The sequence below is a fragment of the Mauremys reevesii genome, linkage group 1 (assembly GCF_016161935.1).
Source record: "Mauremys reevesii isolate NIE-2019 linkage group 1, ASM1616193v1, whole genome shotgun sequence".
Taxonomy (NCBI): domain Eukaryota; kingdom Metazoa; phylum Chordata; order Testudines; family Geoemydidae; genus Mauremys; species Mauremys reevesii.
The window spans coordinates 218,493,000-218,507,520 of record NC_052623.1 but is presented as its reverse complement, the minus strand read 5'-3'; the positions used below and the strand labels follow the sequence as shown (position 1 = coordinate 218,507,520).

Here is a 14,521-nt window from a genome sequence, read left to right as displayed (position 1 = left end):
CAGAGAAACAGTTGTTGTGCCGGCAGAGGGCAGCAGAGCATGCACACACACACACACAATTGCAAACATACACAAACACATATATGCATCCAGCCACACACACACAGAATTGCTAATATACACAAACACCTGCACAAATCCAGCCAACATCAACACACACACTTGCACAGCCACAAACACAACCCCTACAGTTGTAATAACACCCCCGCCCACACACACAGAAAACCCTTGCAGAAAACCACACAAACACATGCAGAAATCCATCCACCCATACACACCCCCACCATCCCCATTCTGTGCACACACCTTGGGTCACTGCGACACTGAATACTTCAGTTGGATGGGGGGGCCCAGCACCATGGCTATTCCCTGCCCCCCAGGGCTCGCAGGGGGTGGATTGGGGGCACAGGGGCACAATCCAGTGCCAGCCAAGGGGGTAGGTTAGCGGTGGGGAGGGGACCATGGTTTCTGCACAGGCTCCTTCGAGGATTTGCATTTCTTGGTAGTTTTCACCCCATCACCACTTCCTGCCCAGCCCCCTCCTGCTGTGCAAAATGGTTCGGGGGGGGGATGGGAAGAACCCAGGAGTCCTGGCTCCCAGCCCCACCTGTGCTAACATATGAGACTCCACTCTAACCCCAGCACTGGGACTGGAACCTAGGAGTCCTGACACCCATCTTCCTTTCCTCTAACCACTAGACCCCCACTCCCCCCCTTTTAGGGAGCCAGGACTCCTGGGTTCTGTCCCCAACTCTGGGAGCAGAGTGGGGACTCGTGGTTAGAGCAGGAGGCGCCAGGACTCCTGGGTTTTATTCTCAGTGCTACTGTTTGACCCTGGGCCTCAGTTTCTCCTCCCACTTTTTGGATATGGAGCCTGTAAACTCTCTTGGGCATGGCCTGTCTCTCTCTGTGTCTGGGCAGCGCCTGGCCCAACGGGGCCCTGATCTCAGCTGGGGCAGGGACTGTCTCTGTGTCTGTGCAGCCCCTGGCACAACCGGGATCTTGATTCTGCCCCAGTCTCTGTAGGTGCTGCTGTTGTACAGATAAATAATCATGATACTAGAAGCTGTGGCAGTGCGTGAGTGCACCACCATTGCCGTGCAAGGGCTAAATGTGATTCTTATCTTTGTGACCCCCCCCCTTGCACCTTTTCTTCTCCCCTCCGGCTCCCCGATTCTCCGCCCTGAGCCCCTTGTGCTACTGTCCTTGTCAACAGCAGTGCAGAAAGCCCTAGTGCCAAAAGAAGAAGGGAGGGGGACCTTTGCAAAAATCGGTCACACCAATAGGAAACCAGCCCCAGCAGTTTGTGACTTCACTTCCCAAAATTAGATATACACACACACAGAGTCATACACAGAGAGAGAGAGAGCCCCGTTCAAACATCCCCCTTTGCCAATGCACCACCTCACCTTGTCCAGGGAGGTCTAGGTGGGGAGTTCCGTGTGGGAGCGGTGATGGATGGCACCATCAAGGTAGGTTCTGGAGATGGTCCTCCAGGTGCAGGCATCTCGGCTCCAACTGGCACTGGGCTCACACTGGGCTGCATTCAGTTCCTCTCTCTGGTGTGTGCCCTGGCTCCACAAATGCCCCCGCCCCCTGCTCTTTCCTTCTGGTACAAAAAGTATCCTCTTCCTTCGCCCCAGAGAGAGACACCCATGGTGCTGCTCAGCACATGCCTTCCCCCCACCTTCCCCCCATTCCCAGGAGCATGCAGGAAGGGAGTCATGATTGGGGAGAGCCTGCATCCTGAGGGGAGGGTATGGGGGGGCTTGCCCCCTCCACGGAGCATGGGGGTGCCAGTAGGCACCTATGGATGGTCAACCCAAGCAGGGCCAGGATGGAAATGGGAGGCCTGTGCCCTCAACATGGAGAATCTGGGGTGCAATCTTACTTAACAGGTCAGTCTTTCCTTTCTCTGACTGTCCCATTCCAGCTTCAACTAGCGCTTGTGGTTCATTCGTTCTTTTTCATTCCTTTCCTTCTCTAGCTTGTATGTTCTTGCTTTCCTTTGCTTCCTTTTCCCCTCTCTACCTTTCATGCTCTTTCTTTCTTTCCTTCTTTTTCTAATGTTTTTTTTTCTCTCCCTTTATTTCTTTCTCTGCCTTTCACGTTCTTCTTGCTCTCTCTCTTGCTGGGTTTTTTTTTTTCACTCGCTCTTTTTCCTTGCTCCTTCCGAGCCAAGCGGGTTCTCCTTGCACACAGATTTTGATAGGTTTTCCTCCTGATCAGCAAATGGATTAAGCACGTCTTCAGTGGGTGTTTGCCATGCCAGGGAGCAGGCTGGCCGGGTGTCTTTGTGGCCGTCTGCTGGCCACACATAGGAATGGTTCTCTCCTCCTCTTGCCCCACCCTCAGTTGCTCTGTAGCTTTTAAACCTTCCCTTGGAGCTGTCAGCACCAGCTGCCTCTGCTCTAGGGGCCCAGAGGAGGAGAGGTGCGCTGGGCTCCAGCCTGGGGCTCTTCCTCCCTCCTGCCTAGCCCTGACTATGAAGCCTGGCCCTAGCTCTCCTTTCTTCAAGCGCCATGTGGCCAAGAGGAAAAGTGTGGCAGGAAGCACAAAGGCCAAATTTTGGGCCTGATGTGAAGCATCAAGAAACCCAACCACCTGGTCAAACCACAGGACTGCAGGCATCAGCTCTCAGGGTTGCAAGTTCTAGAGCCCCAACCAATTTTGGCTATCACAACCCAAGACCTGGCTCCAGTGGGCAAGTCACCCAGCAGGAGGGGAAAGATTTACTCTTGTATAGTTGAAGACAAGGAAGTTGAGCACTGTGAGCTTCACCACAAGATGGTCCTAGTAAGATTTGAACTCAGATTGCAGGATTCAGAGCCCTTGGTGCTGCCCATTACACCATGGGACCAGCTTGTATTGCTGTCTCTGCACATTGGTGACCCTCATGGGACCGGCTCGTGTAAGGGACTGTTGGTCCCTTACTAAAGCTCAGTGGGTTTTTGGTTGGCTATTTCCCAGTCCCAGTAGAAGTGGGAAGAGTCAATGGGAAATCAGGACCCTGAGACTGACAGTCCCCAGGGGCAATGGGAAAAGGCCAAAGCTCCATGTTAGCTGGACTGACAGGCCAGGCAGTGTAATGAGGGAGTCACCAGGCCAGTGGGTCCCATTCTCCATGGGAGCTGGAACTGCCTGGACCAGAGTGGGGCAGAGCTAAGGAGAGAGCAGGAGCCCGAGAAGAGCCAGGGAGCAGAGCTGCACCAGCCAGGGAGAACCAGATCAGATCCGTGTTGGGAGCCGAGCCACAGCAGCACGAGCCATAGAAGCTGCCCAGGGAGCAGATCTGTGCTAGGAGAAGAGCTGCAGCAAGCGGAGCCAGAGAGACCAGAGGAGCAGCCTAGGGAGCTGGAGGCAGAGCAGCAGCAGCACTGGGGCTGGAGGTGGGTGCAGTGAGCAGCTTGGGAGAGCGAGGGGGACCCTGGGCAGAAGGCCTAGCACAAGGAGATGCCACCAGTCAAGAGGCCTTGCAGGACAGACCTTCAGGGGTGGGGGGGATTGTGTCCCCTACATGGGGGGCAGACACTGGGAACAAGGGGCCTGTCACTTAGAGCATGTAGCCACCGCCAGAGCAAGTGTCCAGCCCATGGTGGCGTCCCGGCAGCACAGCCAGGGCTGGGAAGGAGGCCTGGGACATGTGAGGGAGAGACTGTGACCTGTCCTGACACTCCAGAGACGCTAGTTGTGATCTCCCTGCACCACAGAACAGGGTGACGTGTTTTCCTTTCCCATCTTTCCTTATGTTTTACATTGATTGCTGGGTAATAAATGGTATTTGCTTGAAGCACATGCAATGATGAGTGGGTCAGAGAAGTGCCCAGAGCGGAGAGAGTACCCCAGAGTGGGGACACTGTAGCCCCCGTTCAAGTGATCATGACAAGATTGGGGGTCGAGTCCCCCAGGAATCTTGGGCCCAGCCTTGTTGGGGTTACGAGGTCTCTGCCACACAGGAGAGTAGAAAGAGCGTCCTCGAGGTCAGGCAGCCTCTGGGTAAGGAGGTGGGGACTCAGATCCTTCCGCTGGCCAATTCCACCGGGGTCGTGTAAAAGCCAGGAAAGTTCCCGACAATAGTCAGACCAGACTCTCCTTTACGCTTGCCCTCTGTCCTCATTGCTTCTCTCTCTCTCCCCAACCCACCTCTGCTGCTCTCCCTCTGGGCTTTCTCAGCACCTGGCCCCACAGTGCTTCCTGGCAGCCAGAGACTGCGCTTTCTCCACCTGTTCCTGTGGATGTGGCCTCTCTCCTGATTCCGGAGGAAAGTGTTACCGAAATATCGTGTCCGTCTAGCTGAGAGCCAATAACAGCCTGACAGGAATAAGGAAAGATTGCTTTATTCTGCAGAAAAAAGGAGAGCCTTGTACTCAGGTACAAAGAACTCTGCTGCACACAAGTTTCACAAACTTTTTATACACTTTCAGACAAAGACCATGCCGTGTTAACAGTTCATTGGTGGTTGCCAGACCCCGTGAAACCGTTATCTGGTCAGTGAAAACTGGCTTGGAGCAAGATTTCTCTGCTTTGAGGCAGAAGAGAAAAGACAGTTCAAAAGTTCAGGGTACTGTGTACATGAGGCTTCTGCTTCCCCCTACTGCTGCTTGTAAGCTGTTAAGGGGGGCCACCAGTAACTTCCACAAAAGGAACCTTTCCAGGAAGTGGCCATGGCTTCTGGGAATCCACATGTGGCTGTGAACAGAATTTGGGTCCTGGCACACAAGGCTGCTTAGAAAGTTGAGTACCCAGACAGGAGCTTGAACCCTGGACCTTCAGATTAAGAGCCTGATGCTCTACCAACTGAGCTACCTGGGCTTGTTGTAAATATCTTCACCATTCACCACAACAGCAAGCAGGCAGGCAGGCAACTGAGAGGCAAAAAAAGTCCCAGGAACCCCTCCTCTTTTTCTGCACAGCCACTGCCTGTCAGCAGGATTCCTCCTCCTCCTGGGGGAGACTAAATCTAAGCACCTAGACAGCCGGCCTGTCTGCTGCACCCCAATTCCCCATGCCTGACCCCCCTTGCCAAAGTCCTGCACTTGGTTCCATAGAATTAAGTCTCACATCTCGCTGGGAACTCTACTTCTTGTGCCCAGAGAGTCTCAGCCCCCATCAGTAGATGACGCAAGAAACACAGTGTCTGCCTTTTCCAAAGAAGTGCGTGAAGCAGCATTGCTCCTGTGACCACATGGCCTAATGGATAAGGCATCTGACTTTGGATCAAGAGTTTAAGTCACTTCATGGTTGTATTGCTGCAGTTTTACCTTCGTGCTGAAAGTCCTGCTCCCTTCAGGTCTAGAACCTCTTCTTGGCCGCTCAGGCCAATTCTCTGGCTTCAGCTAGAGCCCCAGGAAGGAGTTGGGGGTTGGGCATCACAAAGGCTGGAGCATGAGCCCCAGGTGCTTCCAGTCTAGCCTTTGCCATTCCTGACTTGCCAAAGAAAATGGACGGCTGCCCTGGCAAGCGTGTGGAGCAGTTTCCCTCTGTCTCTGTGCTGGATGGGGCCTGGGTGTTTCTCTGTTTCTCGCCAGCTGGGGAAAAGCCTCTTGGGATAAAATCTCCTGCCCCACTGCAAAAGTCAGCACCATGAGTGGGAACGGTAAGAGTCCCCACCAGGGGGGCTGGCCCTGCTTTCCTACCTTCTTCTGATGTTGGCCACAGAGCATCAGCAGCCGCCCCACATACTGGTCTGTGGGTGGCCTTCAGTGGGTGTTTGGCATAGCAGGGAGCAGGCTGGCCAGGAGTCTTGTTGCCTGTCTGCTGGCCATGCATAGGCATGGTCCTGCCCTTGTCTAGTCCCACCCTCAGTTGCTCTGTGGCTTATAAGCCTTCCCTTGGACCTGTCAGCACCAGCTGCCTCTGCTCTAGATGCCCACAGCAGGAAAGAGATGCTGAGCTCCAGCCTGGGACTCTTCCTCCCTCCTGCCTATCAAGCCTGGCCCTGGCACTCCTTTCAAGTGCCATGTGGTAAAGAGGAGAAGTGTGGCCACAAGCACCAAATCTGTGGGCATCAGTGAGAATCCCAACCACAGTCACTTCTAGACCCCAACCAAAGACCTGGCTCTAGTGGGGAAGGAAACAACTCTCTCTTATATAGCTGGAGACAGGAAAGCACTTTGAGCACCAGGTCTTTGCCATAAGCTGGCATGAGGTTCCACTTGAGATTTGAACTCAGATTGCAGGATTCAGAGTCCTGAGTGCTGCCCATTACACCATGGGACCAGCTTGTGCTGACTTCTCTCAACATTGGTGACTCTCACAGGGCTGGCTTGTGTAAGGGACTGTTGGCCCTTTACTAAAACTTAGTGGGGTTTTTGGTTGGCTAGTTCCCAGTCCCAATAGAAGGGGGAAGGGTCAATGGGAAATCAGGACCCTGAGACTGACAGTCCCCTGGGTCAATGGTCACCAACTGGTAGGGAACAAGTGAGAATTTGTTAATGGAGAAAAATTCCTGGTGAAAATTGGCAAAGCTGTGGAGATTTTGAAAAGTTCCAGTGAATTTACACATGAAGATACAAACAGAGAGACAAACACACACACAGAGAATGAGAAAATCACACACTGCACAGGCCCACACAGACATAAACAAAAACCAAACCCACACAAACCCACACAGCACACAGAGCCATATACACAAAAGGGAAAACCACACAAAATATAGAAAGAACAAATCCACACCAAAAAATACACCAAAAGCCCACAACAAGAAACACAAAACCCACATACCAAAAGAATACTAAGCAAAAAACAATAACCATGCAAAAATCATACACACACACACAAAACTATGCAAGGCATCCACCAAAATCACACAGGACCCACATGCACGTCAGCATGACAGACAAAAAACACACCAACATTCAGAAAGCCAGGCAGGGTTTGAGTCTTACAGCGAAGAGGGTGAGCACACAGGTGGTTTGGGGAGCAAAGATTGAAGGGGAGTCGAGGGCAGTGCTCTGGGCTCTGCTTGACCCCTCCTGGCACAGGCGGCTGGTGGAGAGCAGAGCCTGGTAGATCTGTGGAATCTGCCCTGCTCTCTGTAAAGCAAGGGGACCCCGGTGTCTTCTGAGCTGGAACTGTATTTTCTGCAGGGCAAAATGATTGGTAGAAGCCATTTGCTTAAAGAAAACTAGTGCTCCAGATGAGGTTTGAACTCACAACTTCAGCACTGCTCCACTCAGCACTGCTATTACAAGGCCTGTGTACTAACCCATTGCATCACTGGAACCCAACTCAGAAGTTGTCTCCTTGATTCATAGATGGATTAGAGGGGTGGGGAGTTGTATTAGCTAAAACAAATCCATATTAAAGGCTGCAGAATGGCAGCAGCAGAGGTGGGGAGCCTCCTTCTGCATGATAGAGCTGGTTCCCCCCCCCTTCTGTTGCTGAGGGGAAGGTTGGCGCTTTGAGCCCACTCGGTGCTGGAACGTCCCATGAGTGAGATTAATGGGACTCTTGAGGAGGGGAGGGAGGGGAAGTCTTTTCTATTCCTGCCTAGCTCCATTGGTCTCCTGTGGCCCTTTCAGCTCTCTGCTCCCCTGTTGGGGAGATGCAGAGACAAGCCCCCATCTGGGTGAGTCACCAAGAGGCTGTGTCCCATGGAGTGTGTGTTGGAGAGGGGGAGGGTTGGATTGGGCTCCAGGGGAGAAGGTTGTGTGTGACAGTGTGTGGGGGAGGGGGAGGGTGTGTTCCTTAGGATATAAATGATGGAAAACACAGGGGCAGTGACAGTGAAGCCCCGTGTCTGAGTGTTATGACCCTGTGTGGTGCTGCCATTCATCTTCCCCTCCTATGGTCTCATCTTTCATTGAATCCAGCATTTTTTCAACTGTCATCATCCCAGAGGTGTCCCGTATGCCTCAGATACAGTGTCCCTCTTAGAGATGCCGAGGACTGGAACTGATTTCAGCTGCTGGACAGCTCTGCTAGGTTTTTATTCATTTGCATAGGAAAATGCTGAGTGTTTAAATTCATTTCAAGCCCCCCCCCCCCACCCCATTCAGCGAATTCCTGAACATACTGGAGATGGGTCTGGAAATCAATTTTCATTCGAAAAAGTTTTTAAAGGGAATCACTTGGATTGGAACTAGGAACCTATTATCCTGCAGGGAAACATTCAACCACTGACTTATATACTCAGCAAAATCTGCCCTGTATAGCCCAGAGCAGGAACAGTTTTTAACCTGGGGGTTAGTAAACTTTATCTCTATACAAACACCACAGCTAACAAACTCCCCACCCCCGCTCTGTGTCACCAGAGCACAACAACTCTCCTTGGAGCACACACAGCTCCCCAGCTCTGTGCCCATCAGTCTCTCCAGCATTGCTCCAATCCCTTAAAGCAGGGTCTCAACCTCAATTTACTTTAAGGCCAGTGCCAATCCTCTCAGTGGGCCAATACTGTCACTCATACCGCCCAGAACCCGCCCCCCAAAACTCTGCCCCTCACCTGCCTAAGGCTTTGGGAGGGAGTATGGGTGGGGAGAGGAGGTCTAGGGTGCAGGCCCTGGGCTGGGGCTGTGGATTGGGGTGCAGGAGGGGTGCAGGCTCTGGGGGGAGTTTGGGTGCAGAAGGGGTGAGAGGCTGGTCTCTGGGAGGGAGTTTGGGTGGGGGAGGGGTTCTAGGGTGCAGACTGTGGGATGGAGTTTGGGTGCTGGGTGCAGGCTCTGGGCTGGGGCACGGGGTAGGGGAACAGGAGGAGGGGTGGGGTGCAGGATCTGGGCGGGAGATTCAGGGGCAGGAGGGGTGTGTGGGAAGGGGAGGGAGTGCAGGCTCTGGGAGGGAGTTTGGGAGCTGGGGAGGTGTGGGAGGGGTGCAGGCTCTGGGAGGGAGTTTGGGGCTGGGAGGTGTGGGGAGGGGTGCAGGTTCTGGGAGGGAGTTTGGGAGCTGGGGAGGTGTGGGGAGGGGGTGCAGGCTCTGGGAGGGAGTTTGGGGGCTGGGGTGGTGTGGGGAGGGGGGTGCAGGCTCTGGGAGGGAGTTTGCAGCACCGTAACAAGGGTGAGGTGAGTGAGGCACTTGCCTTGGGCGCACAAAGTGGAGGGGCGCAGCTGTACCCCGATCAGCGGCGCTTTGGTGGCAGCTCTGTCACCACCACTTCTTCGGTGGCAATTCGGCAGAGTCCTTCTCTCCGAGAGGGACTCAGGGACCCGCTGCCGAATTGCCGCTGAAGGATGAATGAAGCGGTGGCGGCAATTCAGTGGCAGGGACTCTGAGAGGGACTCAGGGACCTGCCGCCAAAAAGCCTGGAGCCGGCCCTTGCCTCGGACACAAAAATTCCTTGATACGGCTCTGGGAGTTTGGGTGCTGGGTGCAGGCTCTGGGCTGGGGCAGGGGGTAGGGAGAACAGGAGGAGGGATGGGGGGCAGGCTCTGGGAGGGAGATGGGGGGTGGGTGGGAGGGGGTGTGTGGAGGGAGGGGTGCAGTCTGTGGGAGGGAGTTGGGGGCAAGTGTGTGGAGGGGATGCAGGCTCTGGGAGGGAGTTTGGGGGCTTGAGGGTGCAGAGGAGAGGGTGCAGGCTGTAGGAGGGAGTTGGAGGCAGGCGTGTGTGGAGGGGATGCAGGCTCTGGGGGAGTTTGGGGGCTTGGGGTGTGGAGGGATGGGGTGCAGGCTCTGGGAGGGAGGTTGGGGGCAGAGGGGAGGGGTTGTGCGGCGGGAGGCGTGCAGGCTCTGGGAGGAGTTTGGGGCTGGGGTGTGGAGGTGGGGAAGCAGGCTCTGGGAGAGAATTTGGGGGCTGGGAGGTGTGACGGGGGTGCAGGCTCTGTGTGGAGTTTGGTGGGTGGAGGGAGTATGTGGGGAGGGGGTGGCGGTGCAGGCTCTGGGAGGGGGTCGGGGTGCGGTGCTTACCTGGGGCTCCAAGGCGGGGCAGGCTGGGGGGCCTCCGTGTACTGCTGCCCCCAGGCATCACCCCCGCAGCGTCCCATTGGCTGCAGGGGCTCGGGGCGGGGGCAGCATGTGGAGGCACAGCCCTGCCCCGCCCTGCGATGGTGAGGGGCTAGCAGCCACTGGAGCAAGCAGGCAGATGCTGCTCAGCTCTGCTGCACTGCCGGGGCCCCTTGGGGGGAGTGCCTGGGGGCAGCAGGTGGGGCCAAGGGAGTGACCCGGTCCCAAAACTGCTGGAGCCCCATGGGCGAGACCTGGGAACCAGGACTGCCAGCCAGACAAACACCTTTAAGAGGAGGCGTCCCTCTCCCTGTCAAAAACTGATCTTCCTCCTTCAGTTCAGTGACAGCCTGAATTGTTCCTTATCCCGGCAGAGCCAGAGGACTGAAAGCAGCAACATCAAACCCCTGTGTAGCTCGCAGGAATTAACATAAACACTGCCTGGTATCTGAGGAGATGTCTAACTTTGCCCTTGGTCACTACAAGGCTAAAGGGAAAGGAGGTGGCGCCAGATATAAAGAGTGAAACACGACACATCATAGTTATGCCCATGGTGGCTGCAAAATCTTTTTATATACTTTCTCTTATCATCGGTGTATTGTTTTCTCTGGAGTCTAGGCCTTGACCAAGAAATTTGTACCTTGATAAAATAATCAACTGCCCCTGGTGAAGGCAATGGACTTTACACCCACTGGGGTGTCCCTATACAGGTACAAGTACTAACAACAATGGCTGCCTTTTAGCCATAGATTTTTAATCAGGGCAATAAATTGAAACAAACCCCTGTTAAATCATTTCTCAGCCCAAGTCCTTCACCCACATTCCCTAGTGCATTGGGTCACCATGTGGATGTTTCATTTCCCACTTCAATTTCACACAGAGAAACAATTCCCTTTGCACAGATCCATGAACAGCAAAATCTTCCTGAGTCTCTGGTCTGAGCCAGGGCATTCGATTCCTTCTCTCCTGCAATGGCAATGGTCAGACAGAGGGGTCATGGCACCTGCATCCCTGGCAGGAAGATATTGGCTCCGCTCTTTCTTTCTGCTGCTGTTACTAGTCCATGAAACATCAAGGGTGGAATGCAAGGCTGAGTTCATGCACCAACTCCCTGAAATATTTCAGTGCCCCAGAGAAATCCTGCACCCTGCTATTGGAACGATGTGCTGGATATTTGACTAGGAAAGGGACTGTCTGAATTGTCAATGTGGGGAATGAACAACAATCTACAGCAGTATCGTTAACACAAACACACTCTCATCATGCTCCAGCCGGAAGGGAAATGGGCAGGAACTCTCACTGTTCTGCCAAGGACACACTTACACTGATGCGCAGCCATGAGTGTGCTGGGGAAGCTGGTCTGAGCAAACAATTTGAAATGACAATTCAGTGAGAACTGAATTATCATGTAGTGAAATGCAGATATGTCAAGTAATTGTGGCTGAGTGGTTAAGCTGATGGACTAGAAATCCCTTGGGGTCACCCTGTGCAGCTTCAAATCCTGCTGACTGTGCTGTTGTTGTTATTATTGTAGTCTTAGTGCCTGAGCATCCACAGTGCAAACTAGAGCCAGATGTAGTTTTACTCTGTAAATGCTGCTGTGGCACTGCTATAGCACTTTGGAGCAGACAGTGACTGGAGGGGTTTTCCCATCCCTGTAATAGCTGCATTGACAGAATGGTTCTTCCTTTTATTTAGCACTATCTAACCAGGGCTTAGGTCACCTTAACTATATGGGTTTGGGATGTGGGTTTTTCACACCCTGAGAGACGTTGCTCTGCCAGTTAAGTCCCCAGCGTACACCAGCCCTTAGATCCCTCTTGGTATTTCAATGCAGGCACTGACCTGTGAGAGGAAAACATCAGCTCAAAATACAGAGACTGAATTCCCCACATTTAATCTCGCTGCACTTTCCAGAAAGTCCCGAAATTCAATTCATTCTTGCTGGGACAGAGAAAAAAATGAGACACTAAGTTTTTGGCTTGGTTAAATAAAATTGTGTTTAATTAATATAGTAAAAAAGCTGTACTGATTCCTCTAACACCATAGCATGAAATAGGAACAGAGACAAATCTTGTCAGTGATGACTAATTTCGAAAATGATCTTCCCATTATTAATTTCCACGCTGCCCCCACTGGAGGTCTGGGCATCGCCAGTGTCATTGCTCTGCGTTCACCTTCCCCTTAGAATTGTTCTCGGACATTCGCCTTCCCCTGCAGCATGGGGCACGGGTCACTTGCTGGAGGATTCTCTGCACCTTGAGGTCTTTAAGCCATGATTTGAGGACTTCAATAACTCAGACATAGGTTAAGGGGTTTGTTACAGGAGTGGGTGGGTGAAATTCTTTGGCCTGCATGGTGCAGGAGGTCAGACTAGATTATCATAATGGTCCCTTCTGACCTTAAGGCTATGAATCTATTCCCAAATTTGGAAAATTGTGCAGTTCAGAATGTGAATAGTGACCCCCCCATCTCCTTCCTGCACCTACTCTACATTGCTCCACAGCAGCTTCTCCACCTGCAGAGTCACCCCAGCACTGCAGTGCAGCCACCCAGGGTTCAGCAGGGGCCCCTGGCAAGGACCATGGGTGCAGCTAACAACTGCTGTAAAAAAGCGACCCCCTCCCCCACACACAAGTACAGAGACTGAATTCCCCAACTTTAACATCATGACACCCTATAGAAAGCCACATGTGTCAGTTGTATTTTTACAGGCAAATGCAAAAATCAAGTGACACCAATTTTTAAGTTGAGTAAATAAAGTTGAGGAGATAGTTATTAACCTCTCAAAAATATACTAAAGATCCCTCTACATAACACCTGAAGGTGAAATATGAAGAGAGACAAACATGGTCAGCAAAGACTCATTTCCCAAACAATCCTCAAAATGTTACTAATTCCCACCCTTCCTCCATAGGAGCTCTGTGCAGTGTAACTGTTCTGAAGGCAGCTTCCCATTAAATGCTGTTGTGGGACATTCCCAGACCAGGAAATGTACGAACGACAGAATTTGATGAGCAAACCTGGCTCCCTGCACCAGGCGGGATTTGAGTGTTTTGTCCCTGTCACTTTGTCGATAGTACAGATGCCACAGGCAGACTCCAGGCTCTGCTTGAGGGATCCTGGCACAAGGGCTGGTGGGGGAGAAAGAATTGTAGATTCTGACCCGTGCTCTGGAGAGGAGGTAATAATTGAAGGGGGCATTTCTGACTCCTCCCCTCCTCAGTGTCCCCTGGGCTGGAATTCTACATTCCACAGGGCCAAATGAGGTGATGCCACTTGGTTAATGAAAACCAGTGCTCTAGGTGAGGCTTGAACTCCCAACCTCAGCATAGCTCCTCTCAGCACTGCCCTAGAAGTATTGTGTGCTAACTAATTGCACCACTGGAGCACCTATTAACTATGATTCTCCGAGACCCCTAGGTTGATAAAGATGAGAAGCGACCCCAAAACATTCTCAGTGGAGCTGAGAGCGGGTAACAAGTGTGGTACTCGGTGGGGTGTATTCTTCTTAAGGGTTCCAGGCACCATTTGACCCTTTTGTTCTTCTCTGTGTAATAACAGATCTGATTAAGACTCAGTGGAGAGTCTTGCTGCAGACCAACAGATCTGAAATGACTGATAACCAGGTCTCAGCATTAGTCCTGCTTTGGGACAGTGTCTCTCATGCAAGAAACTGCTGAGTCTGCGCTAGCAGTGAGGCTCCCCCACTAACAGTGTGTGAAGTGCAGGGACCCAGGGGTGCTTGAACGGGGGAACAACACCCCAGGATTTTTAAAAATGGGAGGGCTCTGCCTTACCACTTTGTAATGACGGTAAGGGCGAGTTGGGGGGAGAGGGGATGGAGAGCAGTGAGCGGGAGGCGGAGTCTTGGGGGGAAGAGGCAGCGCAGGAGCGGGGCCTTGGGGAGAAGGGGCAGTGCAGGGGCGTGGCCTCGAGTGGCAGGGATGGGGCTACTGTTTGGGCTCCGGTGGCTGCTACTTTTAGGGAGCCTGCCGTGCTCCTGGTGGGACCACAAGACTTCCCAGAGGAAAGAGGGGGGCCAGCAGAGCGGTGACAGGGTGGAACAGCAAGTGACCGGCAATGTGGCCAGACAGCGGAGGGAGAAAGGGGCTTTCCCCCCAGGAGGTGAGAGGTGAACTCTGGGTTTTCACTGACCCAGGACAGCAGCTGTGGGTGAGGTGCAGTGAAGGGAGGGGCACATTCAAAGAGCTTTTGGTGTCTGGATTTAAGAGCCTGAGGCAAAAGGCCACTGCCCAGTGCACTGTGGGTGGGTGTTTTGCTCATAGTATTGTGTTATGAATCCTGATTGTGGTGTTTTCCCAAGTTAATAACAAGGTGATTTTCCTCCTTTTTATTAAAGTTTATTTTCTACACTCAGTGCGTGTGAGTGGGGAAAGTATCGCCTCTTAGAGGCACCCAGTGGTCAGGGTTAGTTTCCCCAGGTTAGTGGGTGGTGGCTTAAGCAGATTGTGTGTTGTATTGTTGAAGAGGAGCCCCAATCACCCAAACAGGGAATTGTTACTTTAACCTTTAGAGTAAGAGCCAGAGGTGCTGCCAGCTGAGCTAGCCAGGCTGCCTAAACGTATTAACCCCTTTCACTGCAAGAGCAAACACCGGGTACTTCTGTGCTTCTCAGCAGCTG

At 52.9% G+C, this 14,521-nt stretch overlaps 1 non-coding gene across 1 annotated transcript; it reads right to left on the bottom strand.

Annotated features, from left to right (window-relative positions):
* Nucleotides 1-4,739: 4,739 nt before the first annotated feature.
* On the bottom strand, nucleotides 4,740-4,812 carry TRNAK-CUU. The gene has a single exon. It is a non-coding gene; the product is annotated as a tRNA-Lys (tRNA).
* Between the last annotated feature and the right edge of the window lie 9,709 nt (nucleotides 4,813-14,521).